General features: G+C 39.9%; 1 pseudogene; it reads right to left on the bottom strand.

Annotated features, from left to right (window-relative positions):
* Window positions 1-1,387: 1,387 nt before the first annotated feature.
* LOC114892144 overlaps window positions 1,388-14,701 on the bottom strand; it is a 35,017-nt pseudogene continuing 21,703 nt past the window's right edge.

The following is a 14,701-nucleotide window of genomic DNA, read 5'->3' as shown; positions in this document are numbered from 1 at the left end:
CAGAGTTAGACAAGCAGCCACTTGCATTAAGGAAGCTGGACCAGTCGAACGGCCAGCAGAGTCCACATTCTTGCTGTGTACCTGGGTATTAGAGGGTGGGCAGGTATCTGTGGGAAGGAACTCATTCAGACCTTAAGCTAGTTGTCATCCCCTTTTAATACCAGACAAATAAACTGAAAAGGAGCTGCCCTGTGCTGAGGTGTACTACATGCTAATCTGCTAATCCTGTATTCCTTGGAAGAAGAGAAGAAGTAGGAGATGTTTTCTACAAGTCCTTTGCCTGGCAGAGAGCTGAGTCAGAGACAGTTGGCTGAAATTGTGAAAAGGCAGACCAGCAGCTTAAGAGAGGGTGGTGCAGATCTCTTGTTATTCAGCCTTTCCCAGGAGCTAGAAAGCAGGATGCTCTCACCACAGTGAGAATGGGGATTTAGAAAGAGTGGGAGGTGTCCTGGTGAAGGGGAAATATGCCAATTTGGAAATCCAAGGTCTTGGAGTTGTTGAAAAAGTTATTGAAATGAATGAGGTAAAGGCAACACCACGGGGTGTGGTTTAGTAGAAATGAGCACTAGCCTTGGACTTAGGAATCGTACCTTTGAATTTCAATGTTGGAACAAATATTAAAAATTATGAAGATGGATAATATTTTGAAATATTAATTGTTTGCTTCCAGAATTTGCTTCATTCCTTGTTCCTTCCCACATTCAATCAGCTAAGCATTCTCCATAATTGCCTTGGAGGTGAACTGACAGAAGAAAGCAAAGCGAGTTGGTTCCTGGTTTTGAGTTTAGCAACCTACATATTATGACTCAGCTATAGACACATGAGATTTTGAGAGAATATATGATATGATGATGATATAAACGATAAGAGAAAAATTACCTTAAGGCAAAGGATGGGTTCCCAAGGCTGAGAAGAAAAAGGTAAGAGAGACTTAGAAGACAAAGAATGAGGAGACGTCACCAGAGGGACCATAAGAACAGTATTGAGTCAATATCCAGGGAAAGGCCAGTCTCCATCTGAGCATGATCATATGTAGCTAGGGCCCAGGGACAGAAGCTACTGCCTTCAAACATGAAGTCTTATATGCTGCCTGGACTGAGGAGCTATGACGAGTTCCTTCCTTTGACAGAAGTTAGCATCCGGCACACTGCTCATCAAGCAGGAGTGATAGCCATTTATACCTTGACCCTTAAGATTGTTCTGTTCCCATCCAGCATACCCTACCTAGAACTGTCAAGTATTTTGTTTTAATGAAAAACAGCCAATTTTATTCAAATTCTCCAAAATTTATACTCATTATGTTGTTTCCAAAATGCTTCACGTTTATATAATGGTTTTATTATTTCACCTTTCTTTTATAGTTTTTATATTTTTTCTGTACAGTTCTTCAGTAGAAGCCAAAGTCCTGAGTTACCCAGTTAAGAGCCTCTGACCTACCATTCTGATTATGTTTCTTCTCAATATTCATGACCAACATCTGGCTTCTAAATGAAAGGCTTTTGGCCTTTTCAATCACTTGCTGATAGGATGAGACTACACTGTCACCCATAACCACATGACCGAATTTAGAATCAATCTTGGCATCCAGTCTTGCATTTCTAATCAAATTTACAATCCACCTTTCAGCTTCTTCTGGAGTCACGATCAGTTTATCTGCCAACATTTTAATGCTGATACACTGATGAATGCAACAAAAAGTCTCAAATACAAAGAGACAGGTATTTTCAATGGACACCGAGAAGAAATCATTCACTAGCACTGATTCATAGTCCTTCAGCTTTTTCTGAGCCCCATAAAAGTCAAAATTAACATATAAGCACTCAACAAACTCTGTAATGGGTTTTTTATATGTGTAAGACTCCTATTGAATAACGCTGACCAGATCATTTAGCACTTGCCGGCGTTTTCAAACATCTTTGTTTGTTATGACTGCTGTGGTCAAATAGCGGAGAATATGTGGACACATCATCTGAATTACATTAAGGTACTGTGGCTGGTTAAGGAAGAGATCAATAATGTTATCACGTCCTTTGGGGTGATTGAAGAAAACACAGAGACTAATGAATGAGCATGTTTGCTGCTGAAGAGACTAGAGTGGCAAACTCACAGAATTATTATCTATGGTCTCTTTTAGCTACGTAAGGTCTTCCATGGCTGCATTCCAATTCTGCATTAAGATTTCAGAGACCAGTTTTCCCCAGAGTGAACTCAAAGCATTTCTGTCCATCGTGGGAACCAACACTCTAAAGAAGTAAAGATATTCTGCTGCTCCGGAGTAGTTTCCACATTTATATTGGAATTTTGCATACCTTTAGGGTGTATCTAAATATAGAATTGTCAAGTCTAAATCAGCCTGCTGGGACACTTGTATACCAAAGAAATAGACACTTAGAGGGGTGGTAGTGTAGAAGAAAAATCCCCCAACACATGGACTTACTAGGTGGGAATGAATGAAGTCATTTAGGGATTTCTCGTGTAGCTGACAGTCCAAAAAAACATTATCCTCTATGATTTTCAGAATAATGACCCCCCAAACGTACCTACATCGTAATCCCTAGAATCTGTGAATATGTTGCTTTACACGGCAAGAGAGACTTTGCAGATGTGATTAAGTTTAGAATCTTGAGATGGAAAGATAACCCTGCAATATCCTGGAGGATCCAATGTAATTATAAGGGTCCTTATAACAAGGAGGTAGGAGGGTCAGAGTCAGAAAGGGAGCTTTGTCAATGCATGGAGAAGTTGGAGTGATGTAGGGCAGTGAACCGAAGAATGTGGGTAGCCTCTAAAACCTGAAGAAGGCAAGGAAATAGATTCTCTCCTAGAGCCTCCAGAAGGAAACAGCTTGTCAATAACACAGAATCTTGAGCTTTTCTCTAAATCTACTAACTCAGATTATCTGCATTTGGGCCCAGACTTATGTATATTTTAACACTATCCGAGGCTATGCTATACAGCCAGTCTGTACTAGCCCATGCACAGCAGGTAGAAAAACACTGGATCTAAACTGACAAATGGGTCTCTGAGACCACTATCACATTCAGAAATGTTAATGTCCTTACCACATGAACACCAAGTGGTCACTCAGTTTCATAAGAACACTTAAAGGGATTATGATCTCATCACCTCTTGAATAATACTAACAGCTTCCATTTATTGAACATATCCTAAGACAATCAGTGTGCTAATATTTTTATGCGTTATCTCATTTAACTTCAGAGCAACCTTATAAAATAATTATTAATGTTATAATTTACAACAACAGCAAAAAAGGTCTAGGAAAGTTAATTGTAACCACATGGAAAGTCAAAAGTATCGTTAACATGTAACTGGAATTGCTGTTTTTATGCAACTGGGTTGGAGCAGACAGGATCTCAAACCAGTTCTATTCATTCCTACCAAGGTACCAATGTGAGGATTCCCTTCCACACGATCTCTCCTCCTACAGGTGTTCAGGAGACATCCTGTCATCAAAGCAACACCTTAGAATATACCTAGTGAATAAGAGTTGTTTCCACACAGGGAAGGTAAAATAGAGCTGAGCAAAGTTTTGGCCCCAAAGAGCTGCAACTCTCATAGGACAAAGACCAGCACTCTGCTAGTGTTTCATTAGGAGGTCTTTACAAGATGTAATGAGGACAGCTGTATGGCATTGATGATTTATGACACTGGTCCAAATGCCTAATGTGATCCCATGATATCCATTAATGATCTGACTCCCACCTTGTGATAGATGGTGTCTCTCTATTGGTAGTTGATGAGTCTTAGTGCCAGTTCCACAGCTCTCCCTCTGGTTCCCTTAGGTGTGTTGAGTCCCAGGCAGGCTAGGCTCCACCAATCTCCTCCCTCAACATTGTCTTTCCTCCGCACATTAACTTCCAGCCCATGGAATTTTTATTTGGTCTTAGTGGGCAGTGCTGTGTGACTCCTACTTTATATTTCCAAACCTACTATTTCAGCATATACTTTGTGTTCTACTTCCTTCCAGACATTCTGGCCTTAGATTCTAAAAGCCAGACTCAAAATTCCTTTTCTCAAACTATTCTCTCAGCCTTGAATTTCAAAATCCTGACAGTATAAACTGGCAGTTGGCTGCATGAGGTTCAAGGACATGTAGGAGAGGGAAAAAAGAGGGCTATACATACAATATTGCAATATATTATTCTTCTCCATAACCATAATCCCCAGGGTCAAACAGGCAATAAGAGATGAAGCCAGGAATTATTCTCACTTCTCTCTGATGTCAAAGTCTATACAACATCCAGCTCATCATTGGACATCTCTAGCTAGTGAACCCAAGCCTAAATCCCAGCAAATTCTACCATAGGTCCTATATCTGGGCTTATGAAACAGCTAAGTTCCTCCTTTTCCAGGACAGTCATTAAGATACTTGAAGATAATTATTTGGGCACCTGAGTCATTTTTGAGCTAAGTTACCACGCAGTTTCTTCTACTCTTCTTCACAGACACGGTGTTTCTTTATCCTGGACCTCGTTTTGAATGTGCACAATTTTGTGTGTGTGTGTCCCTCTTGACTTGTGACTTTCCTAAATAAGCTGCATCATCCCAACTAGTGAAGTCCAAAGTCAACTACAGAAACTTTTCTGATCTTGTTCCTGACACCACATTCCTAAAGCAAAGGATATTTGTACGATGCAGCATGTGTGCAGATTTCTACTTCATCTGTCTACGAGATACGTACAAGCTCAGGGAAGACATTTGGGATGAATTTAGGGTATGCCTCAATCTCTTGCTTCAGCCCAAAGAGCACTCACATGGCCAGCACATACCAAGGTTCATAAAAAGACTAGGAAAAAGGCTTCTGAATGTATTACATAGTAGTAGGTCTAGTGCTAGAGAGAATCTGAAGTCACCACAGGTGAGCCTTACTTCAGAAACCCCAAGCTGGAGGACAGCAAAAGATGGGGTGGGCAGTGAAAGGGGCAAGGAGCCTGTAGTTTATCTGCCAATAACTTGCTCTGGAATCTTGAACAATCATTTCATCACTCTGGATTTTATTTTTCCCACAAGTAAAACAATACAGTTAGACTAGAGTGGTTTCCAAAAGTACTTGATTACACGCTTCGATCAGAAAAACATTTCTGCACATGCACGTGAAATTATGTCTATTTTATTTATTTATAAAGAATATACATTCAACCCCAATATATAATATATAGTATAAAACATAATACAAAAAGTTTCTAAATAATTAGACTTCTAAAATGTAGTCAAAACTTTAATATATTTTCCTGTATCCCAGTGAGTCATCATAAGCATCTAGAACAGGAGTTAGCAAATTTTTTCTGTAAAGGACCAGACAGTAAACACTTCAGGCTTTGCAGTCCATATATACTCTGTCCTAAAGACTATTTTGTCTGATATTAGTACAGCCACTCCAGCTTTTATGGTTGCTGTTTGCATATTACATCTTTTTCCATCCTTTTACTTTTAACCTATTCATATCTTTGAATCTAAAGGTGTCTCTTATAGACAGAATGTAGTTGGATCTTGTTTTCTAATCCAGTCTGACATCTCTGCCTTTTGACTGGATTGTTTAATCCATTCACATTTAATGTTATTATTGATATAGTTGAATTTATATGAGTTATTTTTTTTCTATTTGTTTATATCCTTTTGTTCCTATATTCTTACTTTACTGCTTTCTTTTGCATTAAGTAAATGTTTGGTAGTGTAACATTTTAGTTCCTTTATGATTTTTTTTTTTTTTTTACCATTTTTAGGGTTTCTTTTGTTGTTTGTTTAGTGGTTGCTCTAGGGCTTACTATATACATTTTAATTTATCACAACTTACTTCAGATTTATACTAATGTAATCAAAGTGAGATAGAAATGTTACTCCTATATAGCTCTATTCCCTCTTTCCCCTTTTTGTGCTATTATGTTATACATATTATATCATATCTGTTACAAATCTAATAATACTTTATTATAATTATTACCTTATATCATTTTACATCTATTAAAGAAACTGAGATACAGCGTCCACTGCAACTACTCAACTCTGAAATTATTGCATTAAAAACAGCCTTGGGCAATATATATATGAATGAACATTACTGTGTTCCAATAAAACTTTATTTATAGACACTGAAACTGAATTTCATATAATTTTCATGCATTATAAAATATTCTTCTTTTGACTTTTTCCCTGTTATTAAAAAATGTAAAAACTAACTCACAGGCTGTGCAAAAACAGGCAGGGGGCAGGATTTGATTCAAGAATGCAGTTTGCCAACCACCTGACTTTCAGCAATGATTTTCCAAACTCTTTTATGTGGCACGTTGGGGTTAACAGACATGCCTCCGGGCCTGCCATGGTGGCAAAGGTAAGATCAGAGACTGGGCTTCAGCATCCTACCTCCATTTCAAGAAGAACAGCTCTGCTTATATTTTGCTTATTTTTTCCAAACTGAAAAGATTCTGTTTAACAAAGTGTCCCTGGAAGGATGAAGGAAGGAAGGAAAGGGGGGAGCAGGGGAGCAGGATGGAAAAAAGGAAAGATAATCTCAAATGTTCTTTCTAGCTTTGAAATTCTATTACATTCATCTAAAATTGTACAAAATCATCAGCGACAATGGAACTATACTTCAGTTAACCTTGAAATCTAAACATTTGATATTATGCTGTATTTTCATTATTTCTATTAAGTTTTTCCTGAGTTTTGTAATCAAAGTTCTTTTCTGAAAATGGAACGAGCATTAAAGGAAAGAGAACGTTCTACACCTGGGCCTAAAGAACCAGAAGAGAGATCTTTTAGCACCGTCTTGTGTCCATAATTAGTGATAACAGCAACCCTGCTAAGTATTGGGGACATCTAATAAGGCCTAAGGCATCAGGGTGAAATGCATGGAACAAAGAACTTGAGGTAGTGACAGGGTTTGTCATTCCTTTTTCATACTGATCTGCTCTATTCAAATAAGTCTTCTACAAACAAGAATCCCTTACAAAGAAAAGTTCTTCCTTCCCCCTCTTTATCAAAATGCTACCCACTCTTTGAGAAAAAGTTGATCATCTTGAGTTCACCATAATAATTTCTTCTCTGCATAATTAGAGAAGTGAAGATTACTGGTTTTATTTATTTTTTCACATTCAGTTCCTTTATTAGCTTAGATAGCCAAAGGTTATTTGGAGAGATTTTTTTTTTTTTTTTCTTTTTGCGGTATGCAGGCCTCTCACTGTCGTGGCCTCTCCCATTGCGAAGCACAGGCTCCGGACGCGCAGGCTCAGCAGCCATGGCTCACGGGCCTAGCCACTCCGCAGCATGTGGGATCTTCCCGGACTGGGGCATGAACCTGTGTCCCCTGAATGGGCAGGTGGACTCTCAACGACTGCGCCACCGGGGAAGCCCATTTGGAGACATTTTTAAGGTAAGATTACTGGTTTTAACAGCAGGTATAAGTCTCAACTCTGCTCTTTACTAGCTGTGTAACACTGGGTACATCAGTTAACCTTCTCTCCTAAGTGCTTCTGCCACCACTTATCAATGAATGGAATCCCACACACCTAAGCATCGTAGCTTCCCCTATGATTGAACTAAGCAAAGCCACCTCCCCTCAAAAGTTAGAATTGGAGGCATAAGCCACAAAACAAACATTAAATTAGTCTTCGTCAAAATTAAAAACTTTTATGTGTCAAAGGCGTAAAAAATTAATAAACTAAAACCTCAATTGAGTGGACTTGGGAGACCAGAAGGGGGAGCTCTCGTGCCCTGCAACAATAGCAGAGACCAACACAAAGTAGAAAGACTCCTCTTTCCTGGCAACAACCCAGTCAATGAAAATCCATGGACTCTTTGTTTACTACAGCCCTCCCAACTTCCTTTTCCCTTCTATAAAAGAGTTCTTCTCTCCTTGCTGTGTAGGGACTTGCATGTGGCTAGCTAGCCATGGTTGCAGGCCCCAAATTGCAATTCTAATCCCAAATAAGCCCATTTTTACCAGAGAAATAGCTGGCAGTCTGTTTATTTTAGGTCAACATTTTGGTGGCACATACAGGAATTTAGAGGAGACCCCCCAATGACTCCAGAGCTGGTGAGAAACAGGTGCAGTACCCACACTGAGCCCATTGTTGCTCATTGCTTTTCTCCCTGACCGCGGAGTTCAAAGGTATGTCTTTCTCCTGGATCCAAGCTTCCCCGCTCTTTGGATCTTGAAGTTCTCTAGGGTTTGTTTGAGATCTGTTTGAAGGTTTCAACTTTTCTAGTTAAGGCCTTGTTCTATCTGTGAGTGCTCATTTGGCACTTCGATCTGATTTGAAATCAGATTGTTCCAGTTGGGACTGGTTCAGCCTTTGGCCATATATATATATATATATATAGTTTTTGGAATGAGGGCTGTTCTATGGGAACTGAGCTGAGAAGGCTTCAGCTAGGTTCCTCTAGGACCAGACTGTTCTCTTAGAAATGGCTGGTATTAGGCCTACAGGTTAGAGATATCTGAACTGTTTGAGCTATAAGCTGTTTGAGCTGAAAACTGTTTAGGTGGTTTGAAAATTATTCTGAAATAATTTTCAGAATAATAATAAATAAAATAATAATAAATCATAAAAGAAATTAATAAAAAGAAAATTATTCTTTTTCTAGAGGAAAAGTTATGAGAATGGGACTGCAGTTATCTAAGTATTTTGAGGGCACTCCCCCACAGGGATTTGAGCTGATTTTATGTTTAAAAACCACAGTCTTTCCTCAAGTGCGTTTCCAACTAAAGAAGCCAACATAACCAAAGGCAATTTAGAATATCAGTGGCCATTAAGAGGAATTTTGAAATACCCAAACTTACTTTTCTTAAAAATAAACTGGACTACCATAGTTCTAAAATGTCTCAAACTAAATAGAATGTCTATTTCGATTTGTATTTTGAGGATTCCAAACTTTATCAGGAGGCTAAAATTGCCTTTCTGCAAAATAAGATTTTAAGATTAACTGATGCAAAGAAAGGATTAAAGAAAGTGAAAATGGCCCCAAAAGCCACAGGCCCTTCCTCCTTGGCTCCTTCGCCCCTGGTTCTTTCTCCAGGGCCGTCGTGTCTCTCCCTCCATTCCTTGTGCCCAAGCCCTGCCTCTGGCGCCATCCTCCTCCTTTCTTTCTAGGCCACCTAGAGCCCTGTACCCTCAGTTCCCCCATCGAATTCTCTCACTGAACTTCCTTTTTTCTCAGAAACTGACCTCACTTCCTTTGCCTCTGAACTTATCAGAATGTGTCCCTTTAAAATTAAGCTTTCTGAGGATCCAGAGACTAACCCTTAATTTCTTATATTTCCTGGACTAAAGCTAAACTGTAAGCCACAGTCAAAGATCTTCCCAAAGCAACTGAAGATCCTCGCCGATTTGCTGAGGAATTTAATGCAGTCATTCAGACCTATCAACCTAGTTTCTGACTTATGTCAGCTAGTTCATATGCTTGTCAATGAAGGCCAGCCAGCATTGGATGAAAATCACTAATTGGGAACACTCTGAAAAGTCTCTAAAATTACAACTGGGAGACCAGCCTGCTAACTTATCATACGATTAGGCTCAGGAAATGGGTGGGAGACTTCATCCAGTAATTTTTAGGGTGTTTCCAAAGCCTACTGATTGGTACAAAATTCAGGATTGCACATAAATTCTGATGAATCTTGTCGTGACTATTACAATCAAATTCAGATTATTTTTAAAGAAAATTCTGGTCTTCCTTCAGATGTTGATTCCACCCAGGTAGCTTTTATTTTTTTTGAGTTTGGTGATGACTTTTATTTTATTTTTTTTACACCTTTATTAGAGTATAATTGCTTTACAGTGGTGTGTTAGTTTCTGCTTTATAACAAAGTGAATCAGTTATACATATACATATGTTCCCATATCTCTTCCCTCTTGCGTCTCCCTCCCTCCCACCCTCCCTATCCCACCCCTCCAGGCGGTCACAAAGCACTGAGCTGATCTCCCTGTGCTATGCGGCTGCTTCCCACTAGCTAGCTACCTTACATTTGGTAGTGTATATATGTCCATGCCTCTCTCTCGCTTTGTCACAGCTTACCCTTCCCCCTCCCCATATCCTCAAGTCCATTCTCTAGTAGATCTGTGTCTTTATTCCTGTCTTACCCCTAGGTTCTTCATGACATATTTTTTTCTTAAATTCCATATATATGTGTTAGCATACGGTATTTGTCTTTCTCTTTCTGACTTACTTCACTCTGTATGACAGACTCTAAGTCTATCCACCTCGTTACAAATAGCTCAATTTCGTTTCTTTTTATGGCTGAGTAATATTCCATTGTATATATGTGCCACATCTTCTTTATCCATTCATCCGATGATGGACACTTAGGTTGTTTCCATCTCCGGGCTATTGTAAATAGAGCTGCAATGAGCAGCTCATACAGCTCAATAACAAAAAAACAAACAACCCAATCCAAAACTGGGCAGAAGACCTAAATAGACATTTCTCCAAAGAAGATATACAGACTGCCAACAAACACATGAAAGAATGCTCAACTTCATTAATCATTAGAGAAATGCAAGTCAAAACTACAATGAGATATCATCTCACACCAGTCAGAATGGCCATCATCAAAAAATCTAGAAACAATAAATGCTGGAGAGGGTGTGGAGAAAAGGGAACCCTCTTGCACTGTTGGTGCGAATGTAAATTGATACAGCCACTGTGGAGAACAGTATGGAGGTTCCTTAAAAAACTACAAATAGAACTATCATATGACCCAGCAATCCCACTACTGGGCATATACCCTGAGAAAACCATAATTCAAAAAGAGTAATGCACCCAGGTAGCTTTTAACTTTACGTCAAAATGGGTTATTCATGGGCTGAACCAGGACCTTGCACTTCTAGTAAAAAGAACCAGGATGGAATGGGAAACTATGTCCACTACATATTTAGTTAATCTGACAGACCAGGTCTCTCTCACTGTGGATGAATCACCTCAAAGGAAGACAGCTAAAATTCTCTATTTTCTTTTTAGGATTTTTTTTTAATTGAAGTATAGCTGATTTACAATGCTGTGTCAGTTTCTAGCATAGAGCAAAGTGATTAAGTTATACATATATGTATATATATATATTCTTTTTCATTATAGGTTATTACAAGTTATCAAACATAGTTCCCTGTACTATACGGTAGGACCTTGTTGTTTACCTATTTTATATAGAGTAGTTTATATCTACTAATCCCAAACTCCTAATTTATCCCCCCTTTTCCCCTTTGGTAACCATAAATTTGTTCTCTATGTCTGTGAGTCTGTTTCCGTTTTGTAAATAAGTTGTTTGTATCATATTTTGGATTCCACATATAAGTGATATCATACGGTATTTGTCTTTCTCTGTCTGACTTACTTCACTTAGTATGATAATCTCCAGGTTCATCCATGTTGCTGCAAATGACAGTATTTCATTCTTTTTTATGGCTGAGTAGTATTTCATTATATATATTATACATATTATATGTATTATTACATATATTATAAATTATATATACATATTGTATATGTATATATTGTATATGCGTGTGTGTATATATATATACCACACCTTCTTTATGCATCCATCAGGACAGATAAAATTCTTAACCTTCAACTTCAGCAAATGAAGGTCCCTAAAAAATATCAAAAGCCTCTTGGTTTCTGCTATTATTGCAAAGAGCCAGAACAATGGGAAAAAAGATTGTTACAAGTTTAAGCACTTCAGGTGCCTTCAGCCTTTCTAACATCCTCCCAGTTTTAAATGACAGGGCTTTCCCCATTCCCTTCTATTCATCAGCTTGGAGAAACATTTTTCCAGATTAGGGATGAATCTCTTCCAGTTCTAATTGACACCAAAGCCACACTCTTGGTGCTCAACCCCACTATAATAAAGCAGCCCCTGCCTTGGAGTACTAAAATAACTCAAATACAGAGGATCTCTAATGAACCTTAAGAGGTTCCTGTCCATGAACCTGTTGTCTTTTGTTTAGGTCCCTTGAGAGATACATACCCTTCTCTCTTTAGTCCTGCTGCCCTTACCCATTTATAGGCAAAGACTTCTTAGAGAAATATCATGCTGGAATTTCTTTCTCCCAAACAGGGAAAATAAGTCTAGAATTTGACAGTAAAAAATCAAAGCAGCCAACCAGATGAATTAAATGATGCTTTTACATCTTTATTTTCTCCATTTCTGACTATACTAGAGCTCATTCTGGAAACACTGACCACATGTCTCTATTGAATCAACAACTACCTTTCTTATGGGCAAAATCTCCAACTGATATTGGCAAAATTCATAGCACATCTCCCATCAAGATTCAGATAGATCCCTCAAAATCTCTCCCTAGAATGAATCAATGCCCTATGAGTTGAGAAGCCCTTCAAAGCATAAAGCCCATAGTAGAAGATTATAAGGCTCAAGACCTCATTATCCTTGGTACTAGTCCCTGTAATACTCCCACAACAGTGGGAAAACCTAAGGGCCAGGAGTGCAGGTTTGTTCAGGACCTCTGAGCTATAAACATTGTTATCCCTTGATACCCTGTTGTTCCTAACCTTCATATGTTATTAACATCCATTCCCACTGGAAGAAAATTCCTTACTACAATTGATGTATGCAGTGCATTCTTTAGTATTCCAGTTGATGAAGGTAGTCAATACCTTTTTGCCTTCACTTGGGAAGAAAAACAATTCACCTGGACAGTAACACTTCAGGGTTTTACCGAGAGTCCTTATTTCTCACAAATCCTGAAGGCTGATCTGGATGAAATAAAGTTCCCTAGAGGTTCTACTTTTTGTAATATGTGGATGATTTACTTCTTCACTCTCATTCTCAAGCCTTCTCACAGAGACAGTGTCCGCTTTGTAAAGCTTTTAGCCTTAAAAGGACATAAGACCACCAAGGAATAGCTGCAGTTTGCCCAAACCTAGGTTTTATATTTATGGCATCTGCTATCAGAACAAGGACTTCACCTAGATCCAGATAGCATGGTGTTCTAAGTCTCCCAAACCCCCAAACTAAGCACCAACTGTGAAGTTTTCTCAGGCTCGTTGGTTATTGCTGGAACTGGATTCCAAATTTCTCTCTTATGGCCAAACCTCTGTGTGTTTTACTGAAGAATAACAACGCCAACACAATTTTATGGAAAGAACCAGTGACATCACCTTTAAGGCTTTAAAGAAGAGTTTGGTGAACCCACCTGCCCTTGAGCATGCCAATTATCAGATTACCTTTTTCCTTTTTGTATATAAATAAAAAGAATTGGAATGCCCTTGGGATACTCATCAAAAACACGGGGACCAAAGACAAAATGGAAAATCAAGGAGGTTTGTGCCTGAGATCATGCTGATGTGAAACCATGGATGGCCACCTTGTGCCAGATACACCAGAAATACATCTACACGTGGAACAACTCCTACAGAACACCTACTGAATGCTGGCAGAAGACCTCAGACCTCCCAAAAGGCAAGAAACTCCCCACATACCTGGGTAGGGCAAAAGAAAAAAGAATAAACAGAGACAGAAGGATAGGGACTGAACCTGCACCAGTGGGAGGGAGCTGTGAAGGAGGAAAGGTTGCCACACACTAGGAAGCCCCTTCGCGGGCGGAGACTGCGGGTGGCGTTGGGGGAAAGGGTCGGGGCCGCGGAGAATAGCACAGCAACAGGGGTGCGGCGGGCAAAGGGGGGAGATTCCCGCACAGAGGATCGGTGCCGACCAGCACTCACCAGCCCAAGAGGCTTGTCTGCTCACATGCCGGGGCGGGCGGGCTGGGAGCTGAGGAGGACTGGGGTTGGCGGCTTTGTTTCCTGGTGCGCAAGGAGAGGGGATTAAGAGCGCTGCTTAAAGGAGTTCCAGAGACGGGCGCGAGCCCCGGCTAAAAGCGCGGACCACAGAGACCGGCATGACACGCTAAGGCTGCTGCTGGCTCCACCAAGAAGCCTGTGTGCGAGCACAGGTCACTATCCACACCCCCCTACCACGGAGCCTGTGCAGCCCGTCACTGCCAGGGTCCCGGGATCCAGGGACAACTTCCCCGGGAGAACGCACGGCGCGCCTCAGGCTGGTGCAAGGTCACACCGGCCTCTGCCGCCGCAGGCTCGCCCTGCCTCCGCATCCCTCCCTCCCCCCAGCCTGAGTGAGCCAGAGCCCCCGAAGCAGCGGCTCCTTTAACCCCGTCCTGTCTGAGCAAAGAACAGACGCCCTCTGGCGACATACACGCAGAGGCAGGGCCAAATCCAAAGCTGAACCCCGGGAGCTGTGTGAACAAAGAAGAGAAAGGGAAATCTCTCCCAGCAGCCTCAGGAGCAGCGGATTAAATCTCCACAGTCAACTTGATGTACCCTGCATCTGTGGAATACATGAATAGACAACCAATCATTCCAAACTGAGGAGGTGGACTTTGAGAGCAAAATTTATGATTTTTTCCCCTTTTCCTATTTTTGTGAGTGTGTATGTGAATGCTTCTGTGTGAGATTTTGTCTGTATAGCTTTGGTTCCACCATTTGTCCTAGGGTCCTATCCGTACGTTTTTTTTTTTTTCTTTAAAAAATTTTTTTTTCTGTAATAATTATTTTTTATTTTAATAACTTTATTTTATTTTATCTTACTTTACTTTATTTTACTTTATCTTCTTTCTTTCTTTCTTCCCTCCTCCTTCCTTTCTTTCTTTCTTTCTTTCTCCTTTCTTTCTTTCTTTCTTTCTTTCTTTCTTTCTTTCTTTCTTTCTTT

The sequence above is a fragment of the Monodon monoceros genome, unplaced genomic scaffold, assembly GCF_005190385.1.
Source record: "Monodon monoceros isolate NGI ecotype Baffin Bay Population unplaced genomic scaffold, NGI_Narwhal_1 Super_Scaffold_12, whole genome shotgun sequence".
NCBI classification, from domain to species: domain Eukaryota; kingdom Metazoa; phylum Chordata; class Mammalia; order Artiodactyla; family Monodontidae; genus Monodon; species Monodon monoceros.
Note: the sequence above shows the minus strand (reverse complement) of the source record. Positions and strands in the feature narration are given on the sequence as shown.